This window comes from Pyrgilauda ruficollis, unplaced genomic scaffold (genome assembly GCF_017590135.1).
Source record: "Pyrgilauda ruficollis isolate IOZ18807 unplaced genomic scaffold, ASM1759013v1 scaffold71, whole genome shotgun sequence".
Taxonomy (NCBI): domain Eukaryota; kingdom Metazoa; phylum Chordata; class Aves; order Passeriformes; family Passeridae; genus Pyrgilauda; species Pyrgilauda ruficollis.
In genome coordinates, this window is record NW_024528933.1 from 148239 (window position 1) to 175303 (window position 27065).

At 41.0% G+C, this 27065-nt stretch overlaps 1 protein-coding gene across 4 annotated transcripts in view; it reads left to right on the forward strand.

The window, feature by feature from the left end:
* The first annotated feature begins 4140 nt into the window (after positions 1–4140).
* PIP5K1B (phosphatidylinositol-4-phosphate 5-kinase type 1 beta) overlaps positions 4141–27065 on the forward strand; it is a 90854-nt gene continuing 67929 nt past the window's right edge. For 3 of the 4 annotated variants that reach the window (XM_041485582.1, XM_041485585.1, XM_041485583.1), the window contains exons 1-3: positions 4141–4393; positions 8234–8368; positions 8871–8977. The gene's annotated coding sequence lies outside the window, so the exon portion shown is untranslated. The remainder of the gene's footprint in view (positions 4394–8233; positions 8369–8870; positions 8978–27065) is intronic. The other variant, XM_041485584.1, reaches the window with a different exon arrangement.

Below are 27065 nucleotides of genomic sequence, written 5' to 3' on the forward strand. Positions count from 1 at the left end.
CGTAAGCTGATCAAATCAGCAGAAGTGGAAAACTATGTGGTTCTGGTTTTTATATAATCTTGCTTGCTTGTGGTGAGAGAAAAACATAGTAAAGAAAATTGCTTATTTTAGTTAAGGGAAGAAATAGAAGTCTTTGTTGCTCTTTACATTTATAGGGGAAAAAAATCTCACCAAATTAACACATCACAGAACTGTCTGTCTTGAAACAACATGCTAAGTTTTACTTGCTGCATAAGTCATATTCTGGAGAGAGACTTTTGAAGCAAAAGGTTTCATTACCCACTGCTACTCAGAAGACTCTAAGCAGCAGCTCTTACTGCATTTTCAGATTTCTAGAAATTGTTTCTGAATTTTAATTTTTTTTAAGGCTGAAGAAAGTAGCTCTTCCTAAGTGTAACTTTACAACTTTCCTTCAAACATTGGTCCATGCTTACTGGATATGTAAAACCAAAGGAAAGTAAAAATGAAATTACTAATGTGGGCCTAAAATATTATCTGTGCGTATGCTGGACTCTGTACTCTGAACTTATGCAGTTAGTAGCTCAGATCAGTTCATGGATTGCAAGACAAAAAAATTACTTGGATTATCTGATCTCACTCCTCTGGTGGAGACTACTAGAACTCTAGTATCCTGCAGTGACTGAGCACTCTGTACTGCTATCCTTATGCAAAAGTTTTGACAAAGTGAAGATGCAAGAAAAATACTAAATGTTCTGCATTGGCAAAATGATCCAGCTGCAACTACTGATGGTTTCATCAAAATTCATCCAGTGGGGCTTTGCACCTCTGGCTCTCCTGGCGGCATAAACTTCTTTTGGCTTAGGCATGACATACAGTTAGACTTTTCCCCACACCATCAAGAATGTAAGTTGTGCAGGTAAAGTAAAAAACTCATCAGCATAATGCTAATTCCTATAAACTGTCTGAAAGAGTCTCAACCAGAAAAACATGTTTCTACCAGATCATCACTCTGCCACAGTGTTTTAATCTGACTTCAGTATAAACTGACTTCAGTATATTGTTAATACATGTCTTCAGCCACACACATATAAAAATAAATAATAGTAGTTTTCCTATCTCAGATATTTTGTTAATAAATACGTTGCTATGGAATATCATAAATGTCCTCTATATAAACATCATCATCAATCCCATTGAACAGTCATTATACAAAGAAGAAAAATGTGTTCAACCACCCCTAAAGCTCCAATTTTCTGCAGTTATCTTGCTAGCTTGTATGCTATAAGCAGCATAACATGGAAGTCAGTATGGAATTTTGTCTGGGGAAGGGATAATGTTCTTTACAGTAGTTAGATTTATGCTGAAGACAAGTGTTGATAACTCAGGGATGTTTTTGTTACTGTGGAGCAGTATTTAGACAGTAACAAGGCCTTTATTGCTCCTCAAGGGACCCCACCAATAAGGTGCGCAAGAAGCTGGGAGAGGACACAGTTGGAAACACTGACCCAAGGGATTCAGTATACCATGGTGTCATGCTTGGCATATAAAGCTGTGGGAAGAAGGGAGAAGGACCCAGGATATTCAGTGTGGTGGTCTTTATCTTCCCAAGTCAATGTTACACCTGACTGAGCCCTGTTTTTCTGGGATGGTTTAACACTTGTCTACCTATGGGAAATGAGTGCATTTCTTGTTTTGCTTTGCTTTGCTTGCATGCATGGCTTTTTATTTACCTATTAAACTGTCCTTATCTCACCTCATGAGTGCTCTTACTGGGGTACTTACAGGGGTGAACTTTTCTGGTTCTGTCCCCTGTGCCACTCCAAGGGACAGTGAGTGAGTGGCACTTGGTTGCCAGCTGGACATAAACCATGACAAGGGCAATCTACTAAAATGATAATTGTAGAAAATCAGATTGCAACAAGCAATCTATTACCACAACTAGTGGCAGCTCCTGTCCCATCTGTCTAGTTTTCGTACACCTGAATGTAGCTGGCGGACCCCAAAGCATTATGAAGAGACCCTGGGAATGTGCAGAGAAAAACACAGTAAATGAGATTAATAACTTGTTATTTACTGAGAGTTTACTTATATCATATAGCACTGTTAGAGAGTATATGCAGGAGTGGAAAAAAACCATTCAGGTACTTGCTTATTTCAGCACAAAGAAGAAAGAAGAAACTTTCTCTTGCTTTAGGATGCTTTTTCGAAAGTAGAGTAGTCAGGGGTTCTGCCCACTCTTGGAACAGGGCCTGGGACTCAGTATTGCCTCTTTATCATATATAACCAGTGTCAACACTATCTGCAGTTCTTAAAACTTCCTTTGCAAGAGCTCTGTAAGACAGTTTAGTCCTGCCCATTGAGTTGCAATATAACATGAAGCAGTTCAATTTAAAAATCTGAAAGGAAATTTTGAGAAGTTCTGATAGTATTAGACTGTTCTTATCTTCCATTTTTCTATCTTGAAAATACTCATATAACCAGAAACTAGTTAAAGCTGCAGATTCTGAATATATTAAACAAAATGTCATCCACTCTAAAGATTCAGAGCTGAGCCAGATGGCACATCTGACTGCAGTGTATATGAGCCACTGTACTCCTACTGCTGTGAAAAGCAGAAACTGAAGCATCAGAGGATGAAGCTAGTTTACCAGGAATCTCTCTTATGGCTCTGACCTAGGGCAGCCACTGTCTCTAAGTGGTGTGACTATTGCACATAGGTTTGAGTAAGCATGTGACAAAGTTGTTTTATAAATATCATGGAAGATAAAAACCAGAGTGAAGTAAGGACCTTGAACAAAATGGAAGAAAAATGGAAGCAGAACATTGAAATGCTATGTTATTTCTTCTCTTTAACACACACGGGTACACAATAGTTCCTTCTGCACTTGGAATTCAATGTGCATGAGTCAGCCTGTCCGATATCAGCAATTACAGCTGTAAATGCAGAGCTATTATGCACTCATGTTGTGTAGCTTGGGAGTAGTCTATTCTACCAGGAACAAAAAGGTCTTGAGTAGTTTAGGGTTCTTAACCATTCTCAAGCAGCAAGCAGGCAGTCAACTGTGCAGCCTTGCTTCACACAGCAGGAATTCAGCTCCAGCACTCTGCTCCCTGAGAAGAGCCCAGGACCCTGTAGGAGTGACATTCTCTTGCATGCAGCAGTGTTGCAAAGTCCCAGTAACCTCCCATTTTCATCAGCAGGAAATCTTTGCACATTTTTTCTCACAGCTTCCTTTCCACAGTCATTCATTTACACTGATTTATAGCCTTCCTCACTGTCCTCCTCCTCAGTTCTTCCCCCTCAATTTTTTCCTGAAGCCTGAAAAACTTAAACATGGAAAGTACATGTTGGGGGAATTAAAAATCTGGATTTTTTACGTTCTCAGTATGGATGGCAATGACCAGGTGGATGATGTTAGCGGTCCTGCTCAGGGTGCATGTGTGCTGGTAGCTGGCCCAGAAAGCAGTTTTATGTCAGAAACAGAATTCAGAGCTCATATGTGACAAAGGAGGAGAAACAAAATGAGAGGCAAGCAAAGTGACCTGGTCCTCTGATCCTGACCTCTGGCCCAGGCCGAAAGGCTCAGCTCTGAACAGGGGTTGAGAACACAGGCTAAGACAGGAGAAAGCTGGAGCTGTTCAACCTGCAGGAGAGAAGGATGCATGGAGATCTCACAGCAACCTTCCAGTACCTGAAGGCGGCCTGCAGGGAAGCCGAAGATGAACTCTTGGTCATGAAGAGAGAGATAAGACAAAGACTAATGGGTACAAATTGAAAGAGAGGAAATTTACTTAGGGAGAAATTTCTCAGTGTGAGCAGTGGAGCCAGAGCCCCCCGTCACAAACGGGCCAACAGGTGCCGTCACTCTTGGTGCCCCACCGCGGCCCCGCACGGCCTCAGAGCGCACGCGGCCCGCACAGCCCCTCACAGACCTGCGGGCCTGGGGCCACCAAGCCCAGGGGCGCACGCGGCCCGCGCCGCAAAGCAGCCCCCAGAGCGCCCTCATCCGCAGGGCGAAGGGAAGCGGCCGGGGGCGGGGAGGGCTCGCCGGACGCCCACCGAGCGGTCCCGCCGCCTCGCCCCCGGGACGGGCGGGAGAGAAGAGCTGCTGGCGGGAGGAGCCGTCCCGCGGCACCGCCTCCCGCCGTCATCTGCCGCTGGAGGTGAGGGAGCGCGGCAGTGCCGGCCGGGAGCGCCGGGGGCGGCAGGTCGGTCCCCCTCTCCGGCCTCGGGGTGCTCGGCAGGGCGCCGGCGGCGAGGGGTCGCCCGCCGGAGCGGTCCCGGTCCAGATCTCGATCTCGATCTCGGTCTCGGTCCTGCCGCTGGCAGCGCGGAGCTTGCCTTGCCCTGCCCTGCCCTGCCTTGCCGTGTGTCCCCTGCTGCGGACGGGCGGGCGCGGCGTGCCCGGGGACTGCGGCGCGGGCTCTCCGGGTTAGTCTGATTGTGTTTTTATTGCTGTTCAGTTCGGCCTCAGGGAGAAGGGCTGGGGGGAAGGAGGGCGGCGCAGGGCGGAGGCCGGCGGGGCCCCCGAGCCGGGCTGGGGCAAGTGCTGAGCCGCTCGGGGCGGCGGGTCCTGTCCCCCCTGGGAGCCCCGGCGGCACCCGAGGCCTGAAGGAGCGGCGGAAAGCGGGTCTCGTTCCTGTGCGCTGTGTGTGTGTGTCGGTCTGTCTGTATGTCGGTCTGTCTGTCTGCGTTTTAGGAGGGGGGAGATTTTTCTGTGAACTTCCACGGACTTTTAAGTCTCTTAATTGTGGGGCTGCAGCACTTTAAGAAAAAAAAAGAGCACCAGCAGCATGTGGGGGAGCGGGAGGTAGATTCCTGCATGCCTGAGGTGTTGGCCATTTCGGGATTGAGCTCTGCTGCAGCTGAACGGGCTTTTCCAGGTGCACGCAGCCCATCCCCGTGGAGGTCCGGCTGGCCGCTGCAGGGAGAGCAGGGCTGGATTGAGACTTTTCTGCCCAAGAGGCTGGTTTTGCTAAATAGAGCCCGATAGCAGAAAAGTCCTTAAATAGTAAACTTACCTGTTAGTACCATAAAATGACTTCTGTAAAGTAGCAATCTCTCCAATACCTTGCTTAGGTGATCAGAGGTTTTTGGGTTATCCTCTGCCCCCCTCTTTTCTCTTTAATGCTGCCTCTTAAAAGCTAAGCTATGGTACATGCTATTGCTTTAGGAAAACTAGGTGTTGGTGTTGTTATCTCTCCCTAAGGAAATGTAAATAGACTTGCTTCATGTTGCTTCTGAAAGGATATTGCTTAAGGTGAAGAAACAGAGGGTTTGTTCCTTTTATTTTGTTAGTCATGTATTTAAGTAGATGATTTGACACTAACATTTGGATAATGTAAGGTGAAGAGGGTTTATATAAATGTTGAAACCACAGAAATCCTGCTTAAAATGAACCTAAGCAGCACTGGCGGTTCTGAAATTTATGAATGTATATTGTAGCACCCACCAGACTTTTTTATGTAGCAATGTAAATTTATAGGATGTTTATCTCATTGTTTATTAGTGTGGAGATGCTTATAATGATGCTTATAATGAAGTTAATTAAATTGTGTCTCAAAATTCTTCCATCTTCAAAGTGGAGAATACATGTTCTGATGAATGCCTAATGTAGTTGTTACTCTGACTCTTCCAAAACCTATAATAATACCTAATTTTTCATCTCTTTCTCCACCCAAATATTTTTTCTATCCATAATCTATTGGGTTTTTTGCTTATAGCCATTTCAAAACTGATTCAGAAAAACCAAAATTGAACACAATTACTCAAATCTCTTTTGCTCTTGAAGATCAGTGTCTAATAATTAATTTATTGGGAGAAAATAAAACAGGACTGTAAATATGTTCCTCTTAATTCTTTTTATTTTACTGTATTACATTCTTTCCTTGATTCTTCCCTTCCTGCAATTAGATAAAACAGAGATTTGAAAATTCTAGGTCTGGAAATTGATCCTTAAGCCATTAAAAGCAGCAGGAGGTTTCTTTCTCCAAAATCATTGAGTGCTAGTTAAAGAGTGTCTTTGGTTATATATTTCAATATTCTTGATATTGGATGAATTGAAACATGTGCCTAAGAATAAGCATTTGCTCACATGTTTTACTGTAATAGAGTGTGTTTGTGGAATGGTGTTGGTTTCTCTGTTTCTTGTCTAGCCTGTAGGGAGCTAAAGGGTTTGAGTTTTTTTCTTTTACTTTTGACACCAGTAGAATGGGCTAGAAACTACAAAAACTGCTTTCTCTGTGGTCATGTAATGTTCTCCATGTGCCGTTGAAAATGTGCTTACCCATTCTTCCAGTCCTGAATGTACTGTACCTAATCAGTGTGTTTATATTCTGTGTAACCAAGGCACATTAGGTGTGTTGGCATTCTTGGCTACTTTAGAGTAGAAACTGGCAACAACCTCTCCTTGGGCAGCTGGTTACAAGGCACTGCCTCCCCCTTTCCCCCCAGCTCACATTTGGTTTTAAGGGTAGATAAGGGCTGGCACAGCTTCCATGCCCTTTTCAGCACCCTGCACAATACAATGCTGTGCTAGCAATTGCTGAGAGCCTCCCTAAAGGTTTGTCTTACACAGTGACTGAAGAATGTACACTTGTTGGTGTTGCAGTGTGATTGCTTTGGTTACGTGATCACCTCCTATGCGGAGGTAACCTGCTAAGTGGATGAGGGAAAGACTGTGGATGTAGGCTACCTGGACTTTACTGAAGCCTTTGGCACTGTCTCACACAGCATTCTCCTGGAGAAGCTGGCAACCCATGGCTTTTCCAGCTGCCCTCTCTGCTGGTTAAAACTACTGGATTGATGTCCAGGCTCAGACAGTGGTGGTAAATGGAATTACACCCAGCTGGTGGCTGGTCACAAGAGATGTTTCCCAGCCTTCAGTCAATCTTAAAGATTTTTATTGGTGATCTTGATGAGAGGATTGAGTATACCCTCAGTAAGTTTGCAGGCAACACCAAATGGGGCGTGAGTGTTGATCTGCTTGAGGGTAGGAAGGCACTGCAGAGGGATCTGGATAGGCTGGATTGGTGGGCAAGGCAGGGATATGAGGTTCAACATGCCATACCAAGTCCTGCACTTGGGTCACAGCAACTCCATCAAGTGCTACAGGCTGGTGCAGAGCGGCTGGAAAGGGGCCCAAGGAAAAGGGCCTGGAGATGCTGGTCAACAGCAGCTGAACATGAGCCAATGTGTGTCTGGGTGGCCAAGAAGGCCTCTGGCATGCTGGCCTGTACAGCAATAGTGTGGCCACAGGGCCAGAGTGGTGATTGTCCCCCTGTTCTCAGCACTGCTGAGGTCGCACCTCAGATCCTGTGCTCAGCTGTGGGCTCCTCACTGCAGGACAGACATTGAGGTGCTGGAGGGTGTCCACAGAAGGGCAACGAGGCTGGTGAAGGGTCTGGAGCACAAGTCCTATGAGGAGTGGCTGAGGGAGCTGGGGTTGTTCAGCCTGGAGAAAAGGAGGCTCAGGGGAGTGCAATGGAGACTGAAAGGAAGGTGTAGCCAAGTGGGTCATTCTGTTCTCCCAGGTAACAATTGGGCTAGAGGAAAAGGCCTTAAGCTGTACTAAGGAAGGTTTAGATAAGGTATTAGGAAAAATTTCTTTATTGGAAGGGTGGTCAGATATTGGAGAAGTGTGCCCAGGGGAGTAGTTGAGGCATCACGCTTGGACACGTTCAAAAGATGGGTAGACATGGATCAGTGGTGGACCTGACACAGTCAGGCTAACAGCTGGACTCAATGACCCTATGGGTCTTTTCCAACCTAAATGATTCTATGATTCTATTGCTTGTAGTTATGTGACGCCATATTTGAAATTTATGTATTGTAGAAGGTAAAAAGCAAACTTCAATGATCAGGCAAAATAAAATGTGTATTTTGGAGCATATTGATGAGCAGTTGGGTATGTGTTTTATTGGTTAAAACCCCATATTGGATAATAGCAAGCTCTACACAAGTTAACTGCAATGGAATGCTTTTTCAAGGTAAGTCTTTGCTAGCATAGCAAGTGGGAATGGGATCATAGTCTTCATGTCTTCTCTGCTGAACATCCTGCTATTCAGTGCTAGGTACAGTTTGAACCATTCCTTCTCTAAGTGTAATTTGTATTTGAATCAGTTTCGTACTGTCACTACTTGTTATAGGCTCACACGACGGATACTCTGAATTTTATTTCCTCTAAATAGATCAAGTGTATAATTTGTCACTGCTGATTCTTGTTGTGGTTATGTGGTCACGTGTGTTATCTTGTTCTTCACATTTTTACAGTCCCAGAAGACCTTTTCTCCTCGTATGTAAACAAGAAACTTGAAGTCCTCCTTCAGTGAGCTGGAAATTCAATTTTTTTATGTTCCTTCTTCATTCTCCAGTTGTGACTGGGAAATCATATCAACCTGTTGCAAGGTATAATTTACTATTTTTTTGTTATTTCCTCCTTGCAGTAAAGCTGGTCTGTTTTATTTATCTTCAGTGAAGTAGGGGGAAGTTGCAGGTGTTGCAAGTGCATTGTTTATTTTCACTACTGTCAGGATGTGCTTGTGTTTTGTATTTAGAAATATGAAATTTTTAAGTAAGAGTAAGCTCACATAGTTTCTTCACTGTGTCACAGCTACGACCTGCATCATAATCAAAAATCTAAGTTACTTGGAAAATTTTTTGTCATGCTGTGCATTTGCATAGTCATAGGATACTTCTGTCTAGTAAAGCAGGTGCTGAATGATGGCCTTTTTATTAACTGTGCTCATTTTTGTTGCTAGCTCTTTTAGCTCAAGATTCCTGTATTTTGTGATTGCATGCCACCTGGCCTTCCCCCTGTTTGGTACCCTCTGTTTTTTTTATGTGATCCTTCTTACTGCAGTATTAAATTCTATAGAGAGCAATGTACCTTTTAAAATGTCTCTTTAAGATCAGAGAACACACATATTACACACCCTGGAGCTGAGGCACAGAAGCTGAAAGATTCATTCAGTGCTGTATAAGAAATGTGCGACTGCAGACCAAGACCCAGTGTTGGTAAGATGATTTTTATTCTGTTCTACAGGAGACTAGTTCACTGTGAATTATAAAACTCATCCTATGAAAAAGAAAGTATCAGGCTTCTGGAATCAGGTTCCACTTGGCTCCTTTTATCTTTGTGCAAACTTAGAATTCGGCAGTATTTTGGCAAGTGAAAATTTAATTTGAACAATCTGTCTTGTTGTCCTTTTGTGGAGCTTTTAGTTTGTGACCACAATTATATTACATATTATGAACACAGATACAAAGATCCTTTGATTGCACAAGTTTTTAAAATCAATACCCTTCAACAGTAGAAATCTTGGTGTAATTTGCAGCAGTTGACAGTTATTAAACCTTGTTAGCAGCTCCAGAAACTTAACTGTGCCATTTGACCTGAAGAAAACTGCTGCCATTTAAGATTACAGCTTGGTGAGCAGTGCAGTTAATTGAGATGTAGCCTTCAGCACCAAACAAAGCTGACTAAAAATGCTACAACTGTTATGGCAGTTTGCCACTTTTTTGGCTGTGGTTGCACAACTGTTGGTAAGGCTTTGTGATAATATCGGATCACTGAACGGATCTGAATTAAAAATAACTTTGCAAGAACAAAAGTTGAAGGGCAGCTGTTTTTCAACTCTCTCTTTAGCTGGGGCAATTTGCAGGTTCAGCCTGCATTTGTGGGGTTGTGCTGTGGTGGGGGGGGTTAATGGCAGGGGACAGGTGTAAGAGAAGTGGAATTGATAAACTGAGACCTGATAGTTTCTATTGCTCTTGAGAAGATGATTGAGTGTGTGAAATTGCTGTTGGTGCTCATTTGATCTAGTCAAGAGATGGAAACTTGTTGCTTGATTTTAACAGCTTGGTGTTGTCTTGTGCCCAGCCTGAATCTCACTTTCTGTGCCCATCAGGGCTTTCCCCCATCCCCCAACCCACCCTGACCCCCACTCCCTGCTTTGTTGCTGCAACTTTGTAGCAAAATTAGCTACTTTTACTACTCTGTAGCAAAAGCCATGGTCAGATCAGTGCCTGCTGAGGGAGTGAATGGACAGAATTCTCCTCGTTCTGTGTGCAGAGATTCCCGTCCTTTGCTATCTGGGAAAGTAATTTGCTTTCTTTCTCCTGGTGAGTTTGTTTTCACAAGAAGTTCTTGGCCTGAGTACCAGTGTGAATCAACTAAATGCCAGAGGATACATCCATGCAGCTAGATGATAGCTTAACTACAGGGGAGCTACAGGCCACAGTCTCACCTTTGAGTCCAGCAAAATCAGGTCGTAGATCCTCCTGGGAATGTGCTCTGGTGCATAGAAAATAAAGATATGTTTGGTGCCAGCCAACATGGCTTCACTGAGGGGAAACTGTGCCTGAAAAATTTGATGCCCTTCTATAACAGGATTATAGAGTTGGTAGTTAGGAGCAGCTGACACCACCTACCTGGACTTACACAAAACATTTCCACTGTTCCTTGTCTCAAAACTGAAGAGACGTGGCATTTGGGCCACTTGTTGTATAAGGAATTGGCTGGATGGTCACACTCAAAGAGTTGTGGTCAATGGCTCAATGTCCAAGTGGAGGGCGGTGGTGAGTGGTGTCCTCAGGGGCTGGTATTGGCACCGGAGCTGTTTAACAGCTCTGTTGGTGACAGGGACCATGGGATGGAGTGCACCCTCAGCAGCTGTGCTGATAACACTATACTGTGGGGTGTCAATGTGCTGGAGGGCAGGGATGGCATCCAGTGGGACTGTGACAGGCTTGAGAACCTCATGTCGATCTCATGTAGGTCCTGCATGGGGATTGTGGCAATTCCAAGCAGAAATACAGGCTGGGAGGAGAATGGATTAAGAGCAGCCATGGGTAGAAGGACTTGGGGTTGCTGGTTGATGATAGGCTGGACATGACTGGGCATTGTGCACATGCAGCCTGGAGACCCAGCTACATCCTGGGTTGCATCCAAAGCAGGGTGGGCAGCAGGGCCAGGGATGGGATTCTGCCCCTCTGCTCTGGTCTGCTGAGACTGCACCGGCAGGGCTGCATGCAGTTCTGGGGTCACAGCACAGGAAGGACATAGACCTGTTGGAGTGAGTTGGAAGGAGGGCCATGAAGATGATGTGGAACAACTCTCCTGTGAAGACAAGCTGAATAAGATGGAGAAAAAGAGAAGGTTCTGGGAGACCTTAGAGCAGCCTTCCAATACCTGAAAGAGGGTAAGAGATTTGGTGAGGGACTCTTGACAAGGTCATTTAGTGACACGACAATGGGGAATGGCTTTAAATTGAAAGAAGGTAGGTTTCGATTAGATATCACAAATAAATTCTGTACTTTGAGGGTGATGAGGCATAGGAACAGGTTGTTTGGAGAAATAGTGGCTGCTTTGTCCCTGAAAGTGTTCAAGGCTAGGTTGGATGGGGCATTGAGCAACCTGGTCTGGTGGAAGGTGTCCCTGGTCTGCCTGTGGCTAGTGGAGTTGGAACTAGATAATGTTCAATAATGCTTTCAATCCAAACAATTCTATGATTCTGTGATTAATTGTAGGAGTGGTGTGGCCATCACTCTCCAGGCCTCAGTGTAGCTATTCCCAAAGCAGTAACTGGGGGAGCAGGGAGATACCAGCAGCAACAACCTGATGGAAGTCCCATGCCTGTACTGAGGCTGGCAGCCTGTCCTAGCTGCTCTTGCTGACTGGCATGTGTAGAAGAGTTTCCCAGTGCTGGAATGGCATTTCCATTTAGTTACGAAAAATCTTGTGAAGTCTCCTGCCATGAGCCACTGGACCCTGAGAGCCAGTAAATGTTTGCTCTTGGATTCATTACAAATTGTTGTTTCTTCCCCAAAATCTTTTTTTTTCAGTTCATGAAGAGGCCTAACAGAATGAGGCAGCACATCTCAAACTGTGGTTTGCTCATTACTAATGTCAGTAATAGGGTCACAGGCTGTATGTCAAATGGCCTTTTGTTGGTTTTCTGAAGATTTCTGCTAATCTCTGAGTGATTTGGAGGGAAGTTTGTAATCTGCTGGTTTACAAAACTTGGGAAATGTGGGCTTTTTTTCTGTCTTTGTTTTACCCAAGTGAACTCAGTTGTTGGTAAAACGTTTTAAACACTCGTAAGCTATAAAATTTGGAAGAAGCCAGATTTTTATTTGGGTAGTGTAAAAATCCATTGCAGCTACCAGTTCTGTCTATCTTCAATTAGAAGATTAATGAAAATATTTATTTTGGGTCAAAAGAACAGTCTTCCTGGCTATGTATCTATGTTACCCAAGCTGTAAAACTGCATTATTAAAAGGGAGCTGAGAAATTTTTGGGGCTCCTATTAGAGCTATATTGAAAATCTTCAAAAGATGATTGACCTAAATGGTAAGATTCTGGGATATCCTGGTCACTGCTAAGATAACTTTCTGGTATGTGCAGACGCTCTCCTTTTTTATACCTAATTTAAGTCTCGGTCTTAGTGTGTTGTAAGAGCTTTTTGACAAGAGTCGTGTAGTGGCCATTGAGACCATGGTCATGTTGAGTCTGGCAGGGAGCACTACACAGAATCAAAACTAATCTTATCAGATAAGAACACAACTTCATTTTCAGAAGTGCTGTCTGAGTTAAGTTTTTTGGATCACTGTATTACTTAGCTACTTTGGTGTCAAATTTGACATTCAAAAGTCTATCAAGGGATGAGTCAGCTGTGTTGTAATCCTCTGTCTTTAGTGCCTGTTTCTCTTCCTCTACAGTTTTACAAATTTGAGAAGACTTGCTACTGATTTGTCTGAATATTTCTGTATGCATAGCTCTAACAAAACGTTGCTAATAAAATATATAGTCCTATTCAGCCTTTTCTCTCCAGAATGTTTGCTGGCCGTATTGGGAGAGATTTGTCTGAGGATGGAGGGTTGAAAATTGTCTTCTAGACTGTAAGAGAGGGTGCCATGGAGTGTAGTCTTTAGGAGTATGAGCCAGGGTAAAGATCACTATACCTTTACTCTTCATTGTGCAGTGCATAATCAGCAGATCCACACCTGCAGGTGCTGTTTGGGATCTCTGTATTTCTTTGTGGTATGTTTTATGTGAGATTCTTCACTGAGCAGAGGGGATGGTCTGGTGCGGAGATTGACTCTTACTCACCTGACTCAGCTCCTGGTTACGAGGCTGCAGAGAGATTCAGTGGTGTCTCTGTGGTTAAACAAGTAGCCTGCAAAGAAGGCAGCTTATGTGTCTTACCTTCTTTCATGAAGGAGCACACCCTTATGACAAAATTGAGTTCCCAGCTTCTGCCAAAACTCATGTCTTTGCTTGAGTTTGAGTGATGTGGAAGTCAATATGGATAACTGTATAAGGTATGTGACAGTCATACATGTCTGCATGAATGCTGGCACACAGAGAAGCCTTTGAGGGACTGGTACTTTAGCTCTTTACATCCCACTCAACTTTGAGGAAAAGAAATTTTCACATCCCGAGTGGTAATGGAAGCTCCTGAGAGGGAAGAGAGATTTCCACCAAGTTTAGTCACTTTGTTCAACATGAAAACAAAGGAAGTATTGTGAAGAGCTTTCTGGCTAGAAAACAGTAAATCTTCTCATGGGAGTCCACAGTTTCTGGTTTTGTTTTTAGTACAAACATGATGATGTAACAAAGTCATCTTGTTAAATAACGATACTTGTATGTTTAATGTTATCAGTTTTTGTTTACACTGTAAACTTTTTTGCCAGCTATTCATAGATTGCTGTAGTAGGACTCTTAAATACAGCAATGGAAAGAGCATTATTGTGTATTTCTCAAGGGCAATAGAAATCTGAATTAGAAACTTCCTTTGCTGTCAGGCTTTGCTGGTCTTTCCACTAGAAATAGTTTTGAAGTGCTGGGAACGTGGATGAGTAAGGGTCATAGTCTTTCTGATCACATTTTTTGTAAGCATTAGACTTCTGCTGAAATTCGTGGTGCTGCTTGCATACAAGCAGATGTGGTGCTTCTGAGACTAATCTTCAGGCCTGTCAGTGTGATGATTCTTAGTGCATACAGAAAGCAGAGGTGGTATTCTCAAAGATGTGTCTGTTTCCTAGGCAGAAGAACACACACAAAATGTTAATACATGGGGTGCAAATAATGGAATCTAAGTATAAGATATTAGAAGTACCTCAAACTAAAGCACAAATACCTGCACAATTTTAAGAGATCTTCTAATATTCTGATATTACTAAACAAAACAATGCAAAATTTTAGTGTTGATAATGAGAAGGAGGAGTTTGAGATCTCTTCAATAAAACAATCCATCCAATCAGAAGAGGGTTTTAATTGACCATGTGAATACAAAATTGCTTTTGTATCACTTATATAGGAATACCTGCCAAAATGTTCACTGCTGAACAAATTTTTTTTTTTTAAAGATAAATATATTTTCAGAGCCAGATCTAAGGAATAAGTTGTTTATAACTATAAATATTTAGGTTAAGATGGCTCACATACTGCTTTTCATTTGAAATGTATATCTTATTGAAAGTCTTATGCTTAAGTTTTTGAAGAGAAAACAAAATTCCAACAATAGGAGGAGTGTCCTACTTGTTAGCCTGCAAAGCTTTAATTAAGTCTTGGAGTATTGTAAACTGTCATCTCTGCGCAGTCCCAAGCTCTCTGTCGGGAATTATGTAGAACACGGGCAACTAATTTTGACCTGTCCATGGAGAAGTATTTTAATTGCATATGAAAGAGCAGATTCAGTGTACTGTGGTGTTCTCATGCAAAATAACCAAGAAACATATGAGCGTCTAGCAGAACTAGGTGTTTTGTATGGCTGCCCCAGGCCTTTGTTTAGTGTTTACAAGGTTGCTTCTCTTCCTCTAGGTTTCTATTCTGCTAGAGAACATACTGTGTGTTGGTGTCTATCTAGGTGTGACTTTAGCTGTGTTTTTCGTACACTTATGTTGCTAACAGACAGACCCCATCTAGGACTGTCTTTGTTATTTGGCTGCCTCTCTATAGCAGAGTAGCAAAACTAGAAGCTTTGAGCAGCAGATGAGTACTTTGAGTCATCTACAGCCCATACAGTCTGCAATGAGGGCAGTGTTTCCTTCATTTTTTCCTTCTTACCTCAACAGACCAGGTTGTTATTATTGTTATAGTTATAAGAGCACAGGCCTTCCTGTTGTGCTGTTATTAACAAAAGTGAGCACACAAAGCTTCAGGATAAAAGAGAAAATGTATTTGAATCTACTCTTCAGAGTTACTGGTGAGATCATTGAGTTCTGCTAGCAGCTGAACTGATAAATTCACTTCCTCTTTTCAATAGCAACCCAGTAAGTCACTAAATTATTGCTTTGCTGATTACTATTCTGACTTTCCTTTACAGGCTTGTTTCTAAAGGGGAGTCTTTGACATGCACTTGTCTGACTCCTAATTTTAATAGATACACTGCTTGCTATGGGAGACTGATAGTGTTGTAAGACAAATGTACAGTGCAGCACCAAAAAAGGAGATTGCTATCTCTGTGTTTCAGCAATGTACATTAGCAGTATTTTCTTACGATATAAATAATTTAAAATGTTGTTTAAAATGGAAATAAGAGCCACTATATGCTTGATCTCTGGGAGCTCCAGCATCTAGATTTAGCTGTATTTCTTTGAGATCTGAAGTCTGTTGTACTAAAGCCCAAACAGAACATGTCTTGTGTCTCTTACTGACTTCTGAGTTTGTAAGTCTTTTCCTACTTCTGGTTTGATCCTACCCAGCTTCTTTTTTTTGTACTTTATGTCACAGAAGTGACAGAAGCTCTATATAATGGAGGATTGACATATCAAACTGATCATCTGAGAGCAGTACCCTCTTTACCATAGTTTCTCCAGAGGAAATGTTGTGTAAGGATTCTTATAGTAATTGTGTTCTGAGGAACTCTTTGAACTTGCGCAAGAAGGATTGCTGTAGTTTAGGTGCATTTGTGATCAAACTGTAACTTTGGTGTAGCCCCCAAGCAGTTGTACATCACAGAAATATCCTACCTCATATTTTTTGGTGCTTGAATTTATTTACCTGTGATGTAAAAATGATAATTTTTTAACAGCTGTGTGACCATATGTGAAGGTCAATTATTAACTAGTAAGCAGCCATGAACATATGCATGATCACTAAGTGCAGTTTCCTTCATCACTCATCTTGACTCCTTATGCTTTGTGCATATACACTGCACAGACTATCTGTAATTCAAATTTGCCCTTTGCATCTTACCACTGGTGCCAAAAAGACTTTTGGTTTTTATACATTTTCTGTATATTCATAGCTCTGTAGACTACTATTACATAGTTTTATAGGTCCTTAACTAACTGTAGTACTGTCCTACCCCTTCACTTAGATTTTAAAACTATAAACTAATGTTCCTGGTATCTTTAGTCTTGCCTCTGTAGTGAACCAAGGACATTATTATTATTTTCTCCATGTACCATAGACATAATAAATGTGTGGTTAGGAGCTGGGGGGGTGGAGGGGGCTTAAGTAGAGGCAGAACCAAAAGTGTGGGGATGACTTAATTAACTATTCCTCTAATTGGACAATTTCTGTTAAGTATGCTAATTTTTTCAGACTTATAAAATTGTCTGGTGTCAGAGCCCAGGACTCTGACAGTCCTGGATGATCTGAGCCCCAGCCAGGGTGAAGCCCTGGCAGGGGCGTCAGAGACCCTGGCATGAAGCCAAAGACCCCTGTGGCTTTGAGTTCGACCCATGGAGCAAATTACCACCTTGTATGAAGAATTAAAGGTCACAAAAGTTTAGTTAGCATAATAGTAGTTGTTACAGGGTGAAAAGAGAAATTTTGAAGATTTTTACTATAGGAGTCTAGGAGGCAAGATGGAGGAATTTGGGCATTGTCCTGTTCTTCTTCCTTCTTCTTCCTAGCCTCCATCTTCTTGGTGATGGTGGCACTCTGGGATTGGTGTAGAGTAGAAAGTTACTGTCTAACATAGGAGATAGGTATTGGAACATAACTGTAAATATCGAATACTTAGTTTATAGTATAAAGGAGAATGCCAGCCCTGTGGGAGGGCACAGTGCCTCGGACTGACCTGCTGAACAGACCTTGGCAGGCCAGACAGAAAATATTTTAGACAAGAAATAATAAACAACCTTGAGAACGTGAGCCGAAGACTTCTGACTTCTGACTCCTGCTTTGACAGCTGGGTTGGGGAAAAGGGACTTTTAATATATCTTGGGGTCATCTTGACCAGAGGAGATCCCGCGAGTCTGGGTCCTGTATTACGTGTGCATTTCACCATATATGCACCATGAAGGATCTTCATTTAAGGTAAATGCTTTTTATCATCTTAATATTGTTTGGCTTGTGATTTGGCATCCCCACTTGGATCACAGTTCCAAGCTCGGTGTGAAGTGGCAATCTGAGTCCACAGAAATTTGAAACCTGATGAAGATCCTTTTGTGTGATCCTACTGCTGGTGTTCCCTTTGTTAGTTTGCTGTACCAGCTTATTCTCATCCCCACTCTGTCCCTCTGAGACATGTAGGAGCTGAAGTGGTGAGATCTGAATCTAGGTGTTCTTTGGACCAGCAAGGGGAACCCTGCTAGGTATAGGTGTGTGCCCTGATACAAAGGTTGAAATGGGACTTCTAACTGATCATGGCTTTTCCATACTTGCCTGAATTTCTGTTATGAGGGCAAGGACCCCCTCTGGCCGTCACTGTCACTTTTCTCTATGGCAGTCTTGCCGGTGCCCTAAATCAGCCTTGTGCACAGTGGTGTGGGCAGGTGTGCCCTAGGCATGGCTGACAGAAGGCAGGCGTCGTTGCCGTGTTGATGCAGGTGACTGATGGTGAGGAGCTTGGTGTCTGGGGGACATGTAACCTGGTACCGTAGAGAACTGATTCACATCCATAGTCTATGCTTGGTTTGGGTCTATGTTAGAAAAGAATTGTGAAAGTCACCTGTGATTGAAGGACAGTCCGATCTCTTCGGTTGTGATGTGACACTGTAAAAAGCAGTGTAGCTTTGTCTGTTTAATTCTTCTCACATCAGGTTATATTTGAGCAATTAGAAGTTCTCTTTGAGCAAAAAAGTTACTCAGGAACAAACATCTTTTTTTTTTTTTTTTAAATTAAGGCAGTGTGAATTGTGGGACAAAACCTCCCACCAGTACTAGTTGGGATTGGTAGCTTTGTTGCAGTAATAGCAGCTAGCGAAAGTGAGTGACAACAGTAGCAAAAGCCAACTTAAAAGAAATGTTACTCTTAGGTATCCTGGGAATTGTATGTATGAAATAATCACAATTGTGCTGTTTTCTGCTGAATTAACATGTAAAATCATGTCATCATCTTTAAAAATCAGTCTACAATGGCAAGCTGTATCCCTACGTATCTGGGTTTCACTGGGAAGAGGAACTCTCATTCCTGATCAGCCAAAATTGGATTGATTTGGATGTGGCCCATGAAACATGGTTCTGCAGCTCCTGTACCTCCTATTGACAAGAATTTTTTTCTTTTTGTCTAGCAATACAACTTAAGAACACCAGTAATTGACAGAAATTTTTGCTAATCAAGATCTTACAAAAATGCAATGGAAAGTAGTTTATCCATTTAGTTGATATGATAAAGAGGGTTGAAAGCCAGAAGTCATTGAGATCTAACACTGTTGCAGTGCCCCACAATAAAATTCCAATTTATTTGAATACAGTATAAGACTAAGTTAAGATAAATTTCTCTTAATGAAAATTCACAAGTTTCCAACATCAAGTATGTGTTGGAGAGGCTACCTGTTACTCACTGATTCATGATTCATATTGTGCCATAATTTAAAAAGTACAGTATTAGATTTGCTTTGATACGTTTTGTATTTCAGATATTGTAAGAACATATATGTAAGAATATGCTGTTATTTTATAGTGTCCTACTGCTTTTGATACTATTCTCCAGAAAAAATGTGTCCTTTTTATTCTAAATTATGTGGGAACAAATTCCTTCTCCATTTCACAGTTTTGATATTGTGTTCTGTTGAGAATGTTTTTCAGTTTACCACTGCATGTTAGCAACAAATTGTATTTTATGAGCTTTATCTCTGTGCATGTATATATGTACAGTATATGTATGTGTGCCATCAGTCTAGTAGAAGGTGTTTCTGACCTTGACAGGGAGTTAGAAATAGCTGAACTTCAAGGTCTCTTCCAACCCAAACCTTTCATCGTAATATAACTAAATGGTGTAGTATGTAACATGTAATGTAGACAGAATACATAATATACATGTATACAAATTGTCTATCCATGTATAAAAGCATTCTTTACCTTACTTATGAAGGGCTTTTCTGAACTCAAGTAAGATTTATGTTTTATGTGTTTCCTTTCATTCCAATATACCTGCTTCATGGCTAAAAAATGTGCTTTTTCAGAGATGAAAAGCATATGCTCTTTTCAAAAGTCTGCTCTGAGCAGTGGTATTTTTAAATTCCTGTTTGTTTCTAGTAAAATTGAGGTGACTGACCACAAGTTTGTGAGTATTTACAGAATAGGTTTCTTCTGTCTTGAATGACATTGGTGGGGGGGGGGATGGGGAATGGGTATTAAGGAGGTAATTTCAAGCAACACTTTATTGGAAAATGTGTGAGTTAGGGTGACTTTCCTCTCACCCCGGTTTTATTTAGATCCTGTAAGAACTCTAACATATCTTGCATGATTCTGTAGTATAGAATGTATAAACTTTACAGGTTGCTTGGCCTATAAGTGTCTGTGCTTCAACTACATGAATGATTCTGTCTCTTGCTACTTATCCCACTGCTACAAGGAGATATATATGTTTTTAGTAAGGTGCATAGTGCCTCCTTGAAGCTGTAACTCAAGAAAGCTGCTTGCAAGCAAGTTAGAATACCTAATGCACTTTTTGTGCAACTCAGGTGTTGAAATTGGAAAATACTCTTTCCAGTTGCACTGTTGAAGCATTAAGAGAGATTTGCTATGCAGACATGAAACCAATAAGCACTCCCTTTTCAGATTTCCAAAGAGAGGTGGACAAAGCTGTATTCCAGATCTTTGCAAACACTGATGGTTAAGCCTGACAGCCAAAATAAGGAAAAATATTCTTGTCTGTCATTGTCAAGAAGCATGCTCTGGTTCTGAAACAGTTGTATTAAGCGCATTTAAAACTTCCCTGTTAAGTGCAGTTAAAATACCCTGTTTTCATATGGGATTTTATGAAACTGGGCTGCTTTTGTGAGTTTTTAAAAAATGTCTCCTCTGTAGTTATTGCTGGCCTCTCATAAAATGTGGTACACATAGTCCTGTCTGGAGCTACAGCTACTGCAGATGCAGCCTCTGGGGCCTTCTCTTTTTTCAAATCCATAATTTCTTAAATCCAGGACTCTGTTTTGGTTTATGCTAAATGCAGCTTCAAAAACTACTATTTCAAGACAAAATAGTTTTTAAAAAGTTTCATGCAAAATAGCTCTAGCTTTCTTTCTCAGGGAGTTTCCTTAAATACCATTCAGAGACAAAGCGCCTGTTGTAGGGTTGTGCACTATAACTCATGCATGTCCTTTGACAATAAAAAGTTTTAGCAGTGAAAAGTCTTAGAGGGGAGAGAGTGTATCAGATTGAGGATGGCAGGTGAAAAGCCTTTCATTTTCTAGTCTCTTGCAGAACCACACTTTTTTTCCCCTGGCTTTTCTGCACTGCATAAAGACGCACCAATAACTCACTTGCCTGTACTTTATCTACCAGAGCAATTTTTCTGGAGTGGTCAACCTACCTCTCTTTCTTCTTGTGTTTCTTTGTTTTTTCCTTATTCTCTTGAGATTTCTATAATGTACTTGTTTGGGATGACATTTACTGAGATTTATGTAGCCTGGCTCCTGTGTGAGATGTGAAATACTTTGGGTTTTCACTATTTATGCTCTAAAATGGGGATAAGAGAGGCATCTTATATGTGAGAATGAATACTGCTATTATTTAAGTAACTGTAAATATATAATAAAATTATCTTTTACAAATAATAATGAAGGCTGGATTTTGTCAGACTAAGAGACACTGGATTTGTACTACTTTTCTTAATAAGTAATGCAACAAAACTAAGATGTGCATGTATTAACAAAGTGTTATGCCAGTGTTTCCTTAGGATTAGTTTTGCTATTCCTACTCTGTGAGATTATTTCTGAAGCTGCTGCAATAGAGGTGGGGGTTTTGTGACACAAGTACTTCAAATTTTTTTTTTTTTTTTAATTTAAAAAACCAAAACAAAACAAAACCCAGGACCAGGTTCTGCAAGCAGCCAAGCATCAAAGCAATTTCACTAAGGCTGTAGTAATGCAAGAAGTAAGGGAAACACATTTCTTCAGAAACAACTTGCTTCTCTTATTTTTGAGCCATTTCTTGTGATACTGAAAGTTGTTCCCAGTGGAAATAATGGTGCATGGTGCTAAGTGATATCAGGAAGTTATATTGGGAGAAGTGTGCAGTGACAAAGTTAGAGTGCAAGAAGGTAGTGGTGAAACTTCCTCATATAGGAGCACATATATTGCAGCGTACTGTCAAAATAGCATTGATTTAATGAGCTGCAAAAGCAGCCCTTGGACTTGTATCTCAAATTTAACACTGATAAAACAGTGTGTTCTCCAGAAAGCCTACTTGGAATGTATTTATGGAATGTTTTCATGTTCAAAAATATTAATAAATTTCTTTTGACACAGGGTGTTGGCGGGGGGAGGTGTGGAAATCATGCTGTATTTTTTCCCTTATTATTAAATATGTATATTCCTGGTAAGAATTACGTAACAACAACCTGCAAAATGGGAAAAACAAATGTGTTTCAAGTTATCCTGAGAGCATTAGTATAGTTAATGGTGAAATTTGGAGCTTAAGCTAGAAAATGTCTAGCAGGACTGTAGATCATTTGAAATCACAAAGATAGTCCAGATGTTTAAATATAATTTTCTACCAATTACACTGAGGTCACAAAGGAACAAACCTCATGAATGGCATATTTGTAGCTAGAAATGGTGTCATCATGTCCAGGATGAGGCAGTGTGAGAAAAATCCAGGCCTCTGTGGTGTCTCCTCTTCTGTGGGATAAGAAACAGAGGTCTCAGACAGTGCATGTTGAGTGTGGTGCTTCAGGTTTATACCAAAGGCAAAGGCATGCAAGGCATAAACATGGCGTTTATACCTTTATAAACATGGCATTTATATCATCATAATGGCGTGAGACTCGAGGTTTGTGCAAAAAAAACAATAGATGGACTCCTTCTCTGCTTCAACAAAGCATACACAGGTTAGTTCTGCTAGTGTAGGATGAATATAAAAGAGTGCAGAGCTGTTTCAGTCATAGAAATACTTTCCTATTAAGTACTTTGTATACAAATAACTTCTGTCAGTGCATAAGTAGGAGGACAACAATTTCCCTATCCAGACTGCTATGAGTACATCCAGTGCAAGTGGAATTTTTCAGCCTGGAGAAGAGAAGGCTCCAGGTAGACTTTATTGCATCTTCAAGTACCTAAAGGGTGCCTACAAGAAAGCTGGTGATGGGCTTTTGACAAAGCCATGTAGTGACAAGGGCAAAGGCCAATGGCTTTAAACTGGGAGAAGATGGATTAGATATTAGGAAGAAATTCTTTACTATGTGGGTGATGGGATACTGGAACTGGTTGCCCACAGAATTTATGAGTGTCACATCTCTGCGAGGTCGGGTTGGATGGGGCTCTGAGCAACCTGGGCTACTGAGAGGAGCCATGCCAGTGGAGTTGGAAGAATATGATCTTAAAGACCTATTCCAGTCCAAGCCATTCTGTCATCCTATAAACTGCTATACTGAAATTCACATATGAATGCTGTTTGCTGGAATTGTGGCCATGAGATGTAAATCACAGTAGTGATAGCCTGTGTTTATATCTCAGGGTCTATACTTAAGCTTTTATGTGACTTGGAAGAAAAACCTATGCGTACGATATTTGCATTTTCTGTTTTGTTTAATCTGTGATCTCTTCTGCGTGATATAATTGATAGAGGAAAAGAAAGGATGCATGAGCAGTAGGTGCCCATGGTAAAGGCACTCTGTTATTAAAAAAAAAAAAAAAAAAAAAAGTATTACAGAGGTAACTGCACTCATTCAAACCTTTTCTGCTTTATTGTGATTTGGCTTCTCATCCCCATGAGGCTAATTTTGGACCCTGGTAACAGAGGTTGGAAAGAAATTGAAACTTATGCTTTTGTCCAGTTTGCAAGAACAGTATAGCACGGAACTTTTGCCAAGTTGAGGTTCACATCTTGCTCCTTTGACTGTGTCCCTTAGTTTAGAGGTTCCTTTTGCAACCATCAAATTATCCAAATAGAGAATATGCAAATGTAACGTTTTGCTATAGATCAATGTATACCTAGACTTCCAGATGTGTCTGTTTTGCTTGGAAAAACATCATTTGGAGGATCATCACAAATGTGAAGAGTAATTCAATCTTAGTTGCCTGACTGGCTTTTAAAATATGCTTTACCTGCATCTCTACTAAAGATCTATGTATTTGAAATAACCATTCAGGAGGATGTTTCCCAATATCGACAGGATGTACTGCAGTAAAAGCAGTGTTTAATATCTCACTGAATTTTTCAATATGTATTGTTGCTTTTGTTTTAGCCAAAGCTATGCATATATTTAATACCTCAGATTGATCCATCTGCAAATATTGCTGTACTTGATATATTCCTCACAGAGATGCATTAAAATATGCCCTTTTTTTTCTTTAATTGAAGAAAGGGGAAAAATTGTGGTTTTTTGCTCCCTTTCTTACAATAGAACTATCAGCTCTTTATTGACTTATTTAAATATATTTTTTCCCTTCCCCTCAGTACCCTTTTGACCATTCAAATTTAATGGCACTGAAGGCCTGTTTTTAGCAGACAAAAGCAGAAATAATTTCCTATGCATGTGTTTCCTGTTAACATGTATTTTCCTTCTACTTGGTTTCCTTGGTCTTCATCCACTACTGCTTCCAATTCCTCTTTTCTTCCCAGTTCAGTTGTGCACAATCCCTTGCTGAGTCTCTCCCTTCCCTTCTTGCTTTTTTTTCTCTTTATTTTTACTTTGTTTCCCATTCCAACTTGCTCCTTGTGCTCACTTGCACCCTTCCTGTCTGTTTTATGCATAAAGGTCTTCAAAGTGAAGGAAGTAATGCTTTTTAGCTAGATTTAGTTTTCTTCGTGCTGTGAGACATAAACAGTGCAAAGGAAATGGACAAAACAAGAGACAGAGAGATAGACTTCCAGGAGCCTTGGGTGATTTCTCAGCAAAGAAAGGTACACACTCTCACAGAGATGCATGCCATGCAGGTATGAAATGCCCCTGGACATTCCTCTTCTGTCCCCCCAGCCTCATACATGTCAGTTCTTGGGAGCTGTATTTGTTATGCAGAGTTCCTGTGCTACCTGTAACTCAATGGTATGGAAGGAGATCCCTCCAATCCCAAGTTTGTGACCTGCTGGGCCCATTGATGCAAGAGGTTTTTCAAAGGCAGGTGTAGAAAAACAGGCACCTACTGTAAATTTATACCAACATTTTTTGGTAGAACAAGATATCCAGGATTGGTTATAAAATTATTTTTTCTAATTAGTTATATTAATTAGAAAACCACATCTTCTTTGCTATGATTTGGAGAAGCTCCTGAGAGAAGTATCTACCAAAAAAACATTGCTTGACCACTGCCTTACTGCTGTGAGGGGAGTTGGATTTGCCATTCACTGCTGTGTTAAGTCTGTGCATCTTCTTTCTGTCATAGCCTGACTTCACTGTCACCTAGCAACTCCTTCATCCTCTCAAAAAAACCTGCAAGCTCAGACCTGTATCTCCAAACCAGTGCTTTTTACTGAAAACCTTTTGCTTTGAAGGGAGATGTGGATAATGTCTGTTTTTTTCAGCTTTTAATCCAGACCAGCGTTAGTCACTGCATGTTAACAGCAGCTTTTTAATGTGATTACACCTTCAGACTGGCCTTGTGAGGCATCTTAGTGTCTAGCCTTCCTCTCTTTCACTTTTGCATGTGCACGCACTAACTCACACACAAGCACACTAGCTAGAGCTGGTAAACCTCAGTAAAGGTTTTTAGCTGATCTAAAACTAAAGGTTTTCTTAAGCTAATGGCTGCTGTTTACAAGCACCTGAGTAATGCCATGCTCTGCAAGAAAATTGTTCATGTCACCATCACCATTTTTGTGACAACCTGCTGCACCTGTTTCTGCAGTGAAGGCGACCATCTGTCTGCTCCCTGGCCATCCTTGCTGCTAGAATGATGATGAAGGGTAAGCAGGCAGGCTTGTCTGGCTGGCTCTTGTCTCACAGTATTCTTGCCCTTTATTTGGCAGTCCTTGGTTACTAATGCTGGGCTGCAGCTCAGTGCTCTTATAACACTGCCATATTGCAAGCAAAACTGAAGACCAGTTTATTTCTATAAAGTAAAAGCATAGCCAGCTAGAATGAAATTTTAATGAATATCACTTTTCTCTTACATAACTAATCATCAGGCTTCCTATTCCCAGGAATAAGATAGAAAACACAGAGGTTCAGGGACTACACACTGTTAACAACAACTCTTCAAAGGCAGTTTTCTGTAAATACATTTAAAATATGTGCTATTGAACATAATGGTCTTTATCATCTCAGACTAAACCCCCCCACCCCCACCCCCAATCCAGTAGCCAGTAAAATTGCAGGCTGAAAAAGGTATTTAATTTATTTAATCAGATGTTCCAGCAGATTTATGCTGGTTAAGGAATATAATAAAATAGGCTATTGCATTGTACACCTTAAATTGTAAGAACACTCTGTTCCTGGGATAGTGTGTTGACTGAACTGTTGGGTCTTTTCCACTTTAGTCTATGGAATCTTTACAATATTCATAGCCATGTTTCATCTTGTCATAATCTTGTTCTTTTTCTAGTTAACAATTCATAAAACAGTATACATTGAGCAAAACTGTGATTAGTTGTGTGGGTTTTTTCTTTCTACATGCTGAAAGCTGTATTTTTACCTTTTGAAGATGATGGTGTGGGCTGTTAACTGACTTACAGATAATACTGGATGCCTTTTCTAACCTACTTATAATGATGCTTCCAACCCAGTTATAATAATGCAGTGAGAGGTGGAGATATTGTTTCAAAGGGCTTTTGTGTGAAGGAGGGAGATTCTTATTTAAGCCTCTCAAGAATTCAGAGACCTTTTAATTTGTGGGAAAACACACACTCATTATCTTGGAAGAGTTCACAGCTTCTGGTGTCAGATTGTGTATGGCTCTTCTACAAAGCTATCACCCACTGCTTATCCTTGTGGCTGGTGGTAAATAAACTGTCTTCTTTTTAAGTCCTGTTCACATGTACATGGACACTTTTAAATTGAAAGGGCCAATTTACGTGCAGATGTGTTCTTTACTTACAGTGATAGCTTAAGATTTTGAATTTTCCTATAATATTTCCAGCTAGGTTATTTAAAGAAATCCAGCTAGTCATTTGCAAAGAAGTTCAGGGGGAGAGAGACTGTGATGGTGCTTCTATATAGTTTGTTAACTTGCATTTTTTTAATACAAAAATGTTTAAAGTGGTGCAACTATATGTTGGAATATAAACAACATCTGAAGAATAATAGAGTGTTTCAGAACTGGCAGAAACATCTAGTAATGACTTCATCTTACTTTCTTGCTGCCAAAACTGTTCAGGGACAGGTTTTTCAATTTGGTTTGGCACGTGAAGGACTGTTGGAGACAATTTGTTTATGTCATTTGGCTGGAAATAACTACTTTAAAAGGTTTATTTGAAAACATTTGTTTTGCTATTTAAAAATTCTGTGACTGTGTCCATGCCTTAAAACAGCTGTACGTTTCTTACCATGGTATACCACGTGTTACTTGATGTCAGTAGGGAAGATATGTGTGTTGATGTGGTTTGGATTTGTATGTTACAGTGCAGATATGCTTGTAATTCAGCTGAGTGCCAAATCATGCTGTTGGGAAAAAAAAGTAGTCACTCGCCCATTCTGATCTGTTCATCCAAGACAAGGCTTGGAGAACAATGATGCCTTTTCCTGGTCTTAAAAATTTAAGAGACAGACAAGGTTAAAGGATAAGGGGTTTTTACATTAGTATTTTAATAAGGATCCTTATTGGT